This window comes from Dermacentor albipictus, chromosome 2 (genome assembly GCF_038994185.2).
Source record: "Dermacentor albipictus isolate Rhodes 1998 colony chromosome 2, USDA_Dalb.pri_finalv2, whole genome shotgun sequence".
Taxonomy (NCBI): Eukaryota; Metazoa; Arthropoda; class Arachnida; order Ixodida; family Ixodidae; genus Dermacentor; species Dermacentor albipictus.
The window spans coordinates 31,306,471-31,316,497 of NC_091822.1; the positions used below are offsets into that span (position 1 = coordinate 31,306,471).

The window sequence follows — 10,027 nt, forward strand, 5'->3', positions numbered from 1 at the left end:
TTATTACAAGTAGATTTTACGCACTTTACAGCGACTATTTTTAACGCCTCTCTACAGCCATCATCATCATGAGCCTGGTTACGCCCACTGCAGGGCAAAGGCTCAGAATACAACCACGTCACATCAACTTCATAGGACTCATGACTCCACTGCGAATCACTAACACTGCTATGGCGCTAACACTGGGATGGTGCAAGTGCCAGACGTGACATTTGCGCCACTAAACAACATACATTCAATCATACATCCATTAATTCATTCACAGCAAGAGAATGCAGAAAGAATTCGTGCTTGAGTCTGTGCACATGAAGGCACTCACGCTCCACGCATCCAGGTAACTCTTAGAGCGTTCCCCAAGCCTCGAAGCTCGAAAGAGAGTGTCGGAACGGCGAAAAGCTTGCGTAAGCGCGAAATGGAACTGAACAGCAACAGTGCTTATCGACTGAGAAAGCGATTCATTTACTGCCTTATACATATGTATCTAGCACCTTGTCTCCCTTAACAAGCCACATACACTGCGAGCGCACGCGAAAACTGGTCGCATGATTTTTAGCACTGCATGCAAAAACGAAATAGTTAATTCTTAAGCGTTTGATGCAGAGCTCGGGGCTCCGTCCACGCTGAAGTGAGGCAGTATTGACAACGGTCCTCCGAATAACCGAGCTTTTCCCACAACTAGGCCCAATTTCTTTGCTTTTGGTTTTCAAGGTTGTAAACAGTGTAATCAAAAAGTGTCCATAAAGCCCATTTGCGCTAACAGGCACGTGCCCGGTATTCCGCAGGTGTATCGATGCCCAGTTGACTGATGATGGCAGTTGCGTCAGTTGGTAAATCATTAGATCCGAAAACATAGCACTTGGGTACAAGGGCAATTGAAGGTGTGCACTCGAGCTTAGGGGCCGGTGTACACGTACAGTTATTCGTCGCTTGTTATTTGTACAGTTTTCAATGTGCCAGTTTTCATATATGTTCCTGGTCAAAACAAGAAACATTTGCAAGAACTTTATAAGGACACGTAAAGGCATTCTCTACTTTTTTCGGTACAAACTGTAGGCATGTCTTGATGGTGAATCCAGCAGACGAAAGCCGACGGAGTGCAGCATGGGGGCGAAGTGCACCCGTGTAAGTACGCTGCATCGGGTGCACGTTAAGGAACCACAGGTGGTCAAAATTAAACTGGAGTCCCACACTATGGCGCGCCTCATAATCATAGCTTCGTCTTGGCACATAAAGCGCCATAATTTTTTATTGCGGGCCTATAAAACTAGAACATAGGTCAAAGAACGGCACTACCTAAGAATCGTCCGTAACAAAGGAATAAAAAGAAGAAATTTCAGATGTTTTCTTACGTGATTTAAGAAATTAATTAGATGAAAGGAACCTAGACTTTTTCATTCTTTGTAAACAAAGGCACCGAAAGTCTTCCGGTTTTTCTGACCTAAGTGCCCCTCTAAGTATTGCTGGCAAGATTATCCATGATTATCTCGTATGTGTTTTATATAATCGTACTTGTCATGGACGTCAGTATGCTTAAAAATTGAATAGATCACGGAATTTTACAAAAGAAAACTACGATATTATTATGAGGCGACACGTAGTGGGTGACTCCGAATAAATTGGACCACCTGGGGTTCTTTAACGTGCACCCAGAAATGAATGGTTTTGCATTTCGCCTCCATTGAAATTCATCCACCGCGGCCGGGATTTGATCCCGCGCCCTCGGGCTACGACGCCCAACACTACAGCCACCACACCACCACAGCAGGTCAGCATGCTTTGCTGAGGGATTTCTACCCCTTACACATTAAAGCTAATCGCGAGTAACCTGAATGAGAGTCGCATTTTGCTAACCAACATAATTCACGTGAGGAGACGATCTACCAAATTTCGCTTTTCTCCAATTTCATGGGATAAAAAAATTGTTAATTAAAGCGTGTACACACGCAGTGAATTCTTATTAGACAGTTTTAGCAGAATGTTTCCTGTGCACCGATCTGCCCAAACAACGGTCGAGGGCTCAAGTGCGCATGCGCCAAGCGCTTAGCTACGAGCGTGTGAGCGGACGGGTGCCTCCGTGCCTCCGTTCCGCTAGAGAGCTCAGTGAGTTGAGCGCGCAAGCGCTGCGAGTGAGACAGGCGCAATTAAAAATGGCTGCCGCCACTGCAGCTGGTGGGTAAACAAAGAGAGTTTCGATTTAAAATTACCCTAGAGTGATAAGGCAGCCACTGAAGTCATATATTCAGCTCCTTTCCATATAACAAGGTTTTTTAACCTACAGGAGCACCATTTATTGACAAGCTAGTTTCGCAACTAACTATGAATACATACATACATACATACATACATACATACATACATACATACATACATACATACATACATACATACATACATACATACATACATACATACATACATACATACATATATAAACATTGTGACGTAGATACAGTTGGAAAAATTATATTTACAAGCTATACACAGAAACGTCACAGCCAAGATGGTAGAATTGCCTCAACCACAAACGAGCGCTTTCAATCGTACTCTTTGTCGTCCTGCTGAGTACCTTCTTCGATTGGGCGAATGACCAGTAACATAACCCCCGGTGGTCGGAAACAAGTGAAGGGCTGTAGGCTGAGACGTACGGCTTGAGACGGGATGCTATCGATGGGGGACATTGCAGTTGACAAGTGACTATCCAACACGTTATCTTCTATGTCACCTTGGTGAAGAAAACGAGCAACAACGCTGAGCATCCGGACGTGGCTGAGACCGACGAAGCACTGTCATTCAACTAATATTTTATTGCTCATGCAGCAATATACAGGGGCTTGATCAGGCAGGAGGAAGAGGAGAACATATCCAATTATGAATACATAGACGCGATAGATAATGTGAAAACAGCACAACCAAATGGTCGCCAATATCCACGTACAAGATACGCAAGTTCCTTCGTGGGGAACGACAACGAAGGCACCCTCACGCTCATATCGCCTTAAATTTTTCTTGTCGATGCAAAAGGCCTCACATATCTCGCGTGCGCATTGGTCACCATAGCCCCTTAGTGTTTTGCACTTCTCTAACAATGCATGACAACCATACCGGGAGTTTCGTATGTCTCAGTCACGTCCTGTTGTTCAGCGCTGTTACTCGTTTTCTTCCCACACACTCGTGCGAACCAGCACAAGTTTGCACGTTCTAGCACCTGCGTAAGCTGGCATCAAAACTTGTACAGTCCCGGAGTACAGGGGAAGAAATTCTGAAGATAGGCCGACGTAGCGGCGAGCGGTTCATAGAAGTACCAAGGTGCCTGGTTCGAAGTTCACGGTTCTATGGTTGCTATTATAACGGGCCTTTTGAGACAGCGGTGAGGCACAAAGGTCCCGTGCGATGTTACGAGCTGTTTGAGCACGAGCAATAGCTTCGCGAACATATTTTGTAGCCGTGTGCGGAGCTCATGGAAGTAGTGTCTCAAAGGCAACGTGGGGTGGCGGCCCAAAAAAACATACAATGACGGAAAGCCGGCAGTGTCGTGGCGGGAAGAGTTGTATGCCAATGTCACATAAGGCAAACTCCTGTCCCCATCACGGTTATCTGCTGAAACCTACATGGATAGCATCGTTATGCGCGTCTGGTTGAGGGCGGTGGTTAGCTTCGACGTGTGGAGCAAGAGTGAAAAGTATCGCCGACAACGCGTGAAAGAAAAGTGCGACCGCGATCTGTCAGCAGCGGCCGTAGAGCGCCATGGTGGAGGATGACGTTGTGAAGCAGGAAGTCAGTAACGTCCGTGGCGCAACTGGTCGGCAGTGCCCCTGTGATGGCGTACCGTTTCGCGTAGTCAGTAGCATAGAGTTTCCTACAAAAATTACTTAGAGGGAACTCTGGCGCTGCAGTTGTTGTCCAACCAAGGGAATGATGGGAAGTACATGGATTTGTCTGATCTTCGTGCTTGTGGATTCAAACGTTCTTGTGGCTATGGATATCACGCTATAGAAATCTTATCGTCGTATATTTCAGCGCTATCTATATTTTTCGTAGTGCAGAAGACGCCGGGAATGCGTACAATTGCTATCAATTGCAACAATTCAGCGTGTCTATGTGCCGAAATCGAAACGCGCCAAGCGCCTCAAGGCACTGGCATGCCCGCGATAAATTCGTAAGTGCGTTTCATTCGCTTGTCGATACATGCATTCGTGGCTTAATGCTTTCAATATCAGGCTTCTGTACTAGAGTCCCTGTGTTCGAACCCTGCCGTCGGGCAATCTTAATGATGTTTATTTAATTATTTATTACGCAATACACTGTTGAAAATGACGAGTTTACAAAGTCACAAAGCCGTTTGAAGCCAAAAGGACGAAGTTTAGGCAAATACATGTTCTTCCCATAATTCCCATGCTGGGACAACTGCTCCCTTTGTAGCTCACGTAGACACTAGCGCCAGAGTTCCATCTAGTAATTTTGTAGGAAACTCTGTGGTCAGTAGCTACGGCGATGCACTGGTTTCCCAGAAATATAGAAGTCGGAAATGGCCCAACGAAATCAAGGCCGATGCTATAGAACGGACTAGGTGGAATGTATATAGGGTGAAGTGGGATGGCAGGCTGCAAGGGCTAACGCTTGCGGCGTTGGCAAGCGTCGCAACCAGAAACGTACCGGCGCATAGAACGGTAAAAGCCTGGCCAAAAGAATCGACGGCGCACGCGGTCATACATACTGGATACTCCGAAGTTGCCGGCTGTTGGAGGACCGTGGAGCTGATGGAGAAGTGTAGAACGGAGGGTCGTAGGTACTACGAGTAGAAGTTGGGGACCGTCTGAGTTGGTATTGCGACAGTAGAGAATATTGTCAGGCAGCACGAACAGGTGGAGGGAGAGGTCGGGGGGATTCGAACGTAGACCATCAATGATGGACCGCAAGTTTGCACCACTAAGGTAGTGATTGTGTATATCACTCAAGTCGGAGACGGTGACGACACAGGCGTCGGAATAATGGGCAGTGAAATCGGGAGAGTCCACGTAATGACATAATAGGCAGTCGGCGTCCTGGTGCATTGTGCCGGACTTGCAAAGGACATCAAAGCTGTAATCTGGAAGCTTTAGCACCCAGTGACCAAAATTTCCAATGGGGTTTTGAGGGAGTAGAGCCAGTACAGCGCGTGGTGGTCCGTGTTAACGGAAAAGGTGCGGCCAAACAAGTATGGTCGAAATTTTGTGACTGCCTAAACTAGAGCAAGGCATTCGTGTTCAGGGATAGAGAACTTGTGCTCTGAGGGAAAGAGGAGTCGACTGGTCTACGCGAGGACGCAGTCTTGGCCTTGCTGCTGTGCGTGGATAGCGCCAATGCCGTGTCCACTGGAGTCCGTTCGTACTTGTGTAGGCACAGTGGCGTCAAAATCCGCAGAGATGGAAGGAGTAGTGAACAATCTCGGTACAGTGTGGGATGCATCGACTTGTTGAGGACCCTATGAAAGTGTGTTTTCCTTCTTCGGGAGCTGTGTTGGCGGACGGGAAATGTCGGCAAAGTTCTTGACAAAACTTCGACAGTAAGAACACAAGCCAACAAAGCTCCGGGCGTCTTTCGCCGAACGCGCCAAAGGGAATTGTTTCACGACAGGAATTTTGTTGAGATCAGATTGGACGCCTCGATAACTGACACGGTGGATTAGGACAACAAGTTCACGATGGCCGTAGTTGCACTTCTAAGAGTTCAAGTCAAGGCCAGCAGGTCTGAAAGCGCCAAGCATTACCGATAGGCGAGTTAGCTAGCTCTCAAATGATGGTGAAAAAACGATCACATCACGTAGATAAAAGAGGCATGTCTACTATCTATAGCCACAAAGCAGAGTCCATAATTTCTTCAAATGTGGCAGGGACATTACATAATCCAAATGGCGTCTTTCAGAAGACGAGGAAATGTCGGAAGAAGAAGAAATTGTCACGATTCTCCTGTGCAACTCAATGATGGCTATGCTGCAAGAGCTGCGACGGGCTGAGCAACCAAATCGCGGTGGCGGCGACGACTGTGGTAGGTCCGCCCGTCCTTGCAGGAGCGGCAGAGGTTGGGACAGGCCAACAATCTCTTGCCACCGCTTCGCGATCGAGACGTCGAGTACTACAGAGAGTTAGTATACATGTCTGTACATGGTGTTTTATCAAAGTTTGACTGTGACTGTTGCAGCGCTAAACGCATTGCAAAATGCCTCTCTTGGTTTAAACTGCTGCTTATTCGCGCTGATATTTGACTCAGAGATAGCATACGATAGTCTTGCCTTTTAAATACCACGTTGGGGTTATGTACTTGCCTGAGTCGATCAGAATTGCTTAGAAATCCGTGTCGGCGGCAGCATCGGCGACCTTAAACAAGCAGCTGTTGCGTATACTGGTGGTGCCTTCCGAGTAAGGCTTCTTTTGTCTATTCTGGAACGATTTACCTTTGAAGCTGCAATGTGTACAGGCACCAAATGGCGCTACCGGCATCAGCTTTGCGTAAGCTGACTGTTCTAGGTCGCCGATGTTGCAGAGGGGCCGATTTCTAAGTAATTCTGATGGAATCAGGCAAGTGCATCACCCATACGTGGTATTGAAAAAGCAAGACTGTTGTATGCCATCTCTGCGCCAAATTTAAGTGCCATTATTTGAATGGTTAAAACGAGAGAAGCATTTCACGGTACATGTTTCGCGTTGCAACCCTCATGATCGAGCACACAGGGGCGTTGTATATGCTTTCTTCTCACTGCCGGTTCTCTTTCGGCAGCTTCCTGCGCGTCTCACCCAGCAGCTTTGACACACTGATGGATTTCCTTGGCCCCCGCATCGCAAAAAAAGACACGCGGTTTCGCAAGGCTGTACCTCCAGACCACCGCCTGGCGCAAGTTATTAGGTGATGCGAACATATTTGTGCTGTTGTGCACACCCCATTGTATGCATGCTGTAATATTGCTTTGCTTTTTATTTTGCTCTGAAAACAGACTACTAGCCATATTAGGGATACAGCATAACTTGAAAGAATGCTAGGAACTTAAAACACATTTCCTTTCATTATTTCGGCGCCTGATGAGTTGGTTCGTGAACTTCATGTGGACTACGGCTGGTGTTATCGTATTATCGAATGAAAATAGCTGCTGGAACTGGAGGCGATTGGATCCATCGCTTTGGAACCACAGTACGCATGAAGACTTACTTAGCGAGTGTAGCTGAATTCGTTTGTCCCTTCTCTTTCCCTCTTTTCAGATTGCTGGCCGGTGGCGATACCCTGCGGTCATCTGCCTTTAATTTTTTAATTTCTTGGCTGGCAGGTCCACAACGTGCAACCTTGTTTCAGAGGTGTGCCTGGCGATTTGGGAAGTGCTTAGCCCTATATACATTAAAACACCATCATCTCCAGATGAATGGTTGAGGGTAAGTTCTTTGATCTCATTGCCTTGCACATACTGCATAGAGCGTAAACCACTGACAGTATCGATAAAATGTTTTTTAGGCACTGAAACTTCGTGACCACCGTCCTTGAAGCTAAAGCGACGAGTACAAAAAAGTCTGCATGAAAGCATGATTGTCAGAATAAATAATTTCAGGGTCATTGTCGAGGGTACAAATCACTACTGCCACTTCCAGGACTGCTATTCTACATGGACGATGTTACACATCCCCCGCCAGAGGTTACCTTCGAGGCTTGTGCTTCACATATCAATTGCGTTTTCTCTCTACTCTAAACTTAGGTCTCCGAAGAGTTCGAGCGCATCTGGAGGCATGCCTCACTGCCTAGGCGCAGTAGATAGAAAGCATACCAATATTGAGTGCCCGAACAATTCAGGCAGGGTGGACAGAAACTATAAAAATGCTTTCAGCAAGTTGATGCTTGCGATCAGTGATGCAGACTACAGGTATGGAAGTACAGTTCCTTTACTCACAAGTGCTTGGAGCTGTTGTATATGCTGTGCCTGGCTGATTTTATTTTCTTGGTAATTGCCAGATTTTTTGTGTGTAGTGGGGGGTCTCAATCCCAGCGAGCACGATGTCATGTGGTAGATGCATAAGAATCATATACGGCCTCTAAATAGTCATCTCTAGTGTTAATTTCAGAAAACAGCCAGTAAGGGATGCTTCCTTAAGAACTTATAAGGAAAACATGGAGATATACTCCATGTAACTTTGTTTTATAAGGCACCTTTCAAGTAAAGTTTAAAACCGCTTTTTGCTTTTTACTGACCACTGTAAGTCACTTACGGCTGGACCTTGTTAGATTCTGACTAGAGCCTTTCTAGCTCTGTCACCTATTAAACCCCCTCAAATAATGAGGAAGGTTGTAGTTGTGTCATTTAGTTCGTATTTCAGCTTCATGTTGATGTATGCAACAGTCCAACTGTCATGACGAGTTTTCATGTGTTACATGTCCGCCATAGCAAGTTAAATGTGCCTATGTTTCCTGTAACCAGAACACATGATTATAACAAAATTTGTTTCCATTCCACTCTTAGATTCTTGTTTGCAGAAGTAGGACACAATGGCAGCAAATCAGATGGGGGTAATTTTGGCAGGAGCCCATTCTTCAAGAGAGTTGACCAAAGCCTGCAAGGAATTCCTGAAGACTTTATTTTGGCCTACATTGGCAGCACGCCCTACTTCTTTGTAGGAGATGAAGCGTTTCCTCTGAAAACCTAGCTCATGAGGCCGTATGCAAGGAAGAGTAAGTAATACCATTACCTTCGTCATTTCTTGGCCATTACAGTACTAGCCTTTAGCTAAAGCTCTAGTAGTGGTTTTACAAACCTTTAAGGTTCTTGTAATATGATATTATATGTGTCATCAGTCAGTGCTGCGAAAATATACAAATGAGAGATTGTATACAAGCATGGAAAGATCATTTTTCTCCATTGACCTAAACCATGATAAATGTTGTCATCGCAGTTATAGCTGACAGATAGTGTTACAGCGCATTTGTTGCTGCAAACATGTAGTGTGCTAGAGCTCGGGGATAATTTATACGTGCGAATTTACACAACTTTCTAAGGAAACTGACGCGGCACTCCTTCTGCAGGTCTACCCCATTTGTTTGGAAATTGTGTTGATGGGCAAGCTCAGCAAGCAGATAGATGTTCAGGGAGCACCAAGTCAGTTTTCACAGCTAAAAGAAAAAAGAATTTTCAGCTATAGACTGAGCAGGGCTCGACGAGCCGTCGAAAATGCCTTTGGAATGCTGGCTCAAAGGTGGCGCATCCTGCGCCGGCCATTTAAAGCCAAAGATGAAAACGTCAGACGCATTATATCAGCATGTGCATGCTTACACAATTTTCTGATGACAAAAACAGCTTCCTCTCGGGCCCTGCCCACAAGGCACTACTGATTATGAAGATTGGCAGGGACGTCAAACCGATGGGACATGGAGGCAAGAAGCGGACGAGCATGGAGGACTGACTCCTGTGCCTGCCACAGGTTATCACCCAACGAGGTAATCACGTTGTGGAAATATCTACGAACAAATCTGGGACTGCTGTTTACGTACTATTCCGCCAAATAGCTTGCTTTTATGTTTAGTAGTTAAAGTGATGTTAATTGCCACATATTCAATGTTCCATTTGTTTTGTGTTTAGGCTTGCCTACGCTGCACGAGACAGGCTTTGCACACGCTTCATCGGAAGCGGCGAGGGCCACTGGCAAGAGGAGATGATCAGGAGCAGCAGAGTGTAGTAATGGTAAGATTTTTTTTTTACTTACAGCCACTTTAAACACATTTTATACTGCATTGTCTGCTTGAAGTGATGACAGCAGCCTCGTACACTTTGCTGTCTTCTAAAAATTATTCTTGAGACGTATGTATGTTGCAGGTGCAGATACAGACAATAGCGAATGGAGCACGCTTTGGCTTCTAATATTTTTCACGTCTTCAATAACTGAAAGTGGCATCTGCGGTATCTGCAGGCTGCTGGTGGACACTAGTGCGCTTTATCGTGGGCAAAGAGCGTTTCTTCATGTCAATAGGAAAAGCCCGATTGCAATTAGAATGGAATAGCATGCCCTGTTTACTTGTGTCT

The 10,027-nt window shown here is 45.9% G+C and overlaps 1 pseudogene; it reads left to right on the forward strand.

Annotated features, from left to right (window-relative positions):
• Positions 1-272: 272 nt before the first annotated feature.
• LOC135916612 (uncharacterized) lies at positions 273-8,690 on the forward strand (annotated as a pseudogene).
• Positions 8,691-10,027: the final 1,337 nt, after the last annotated feature.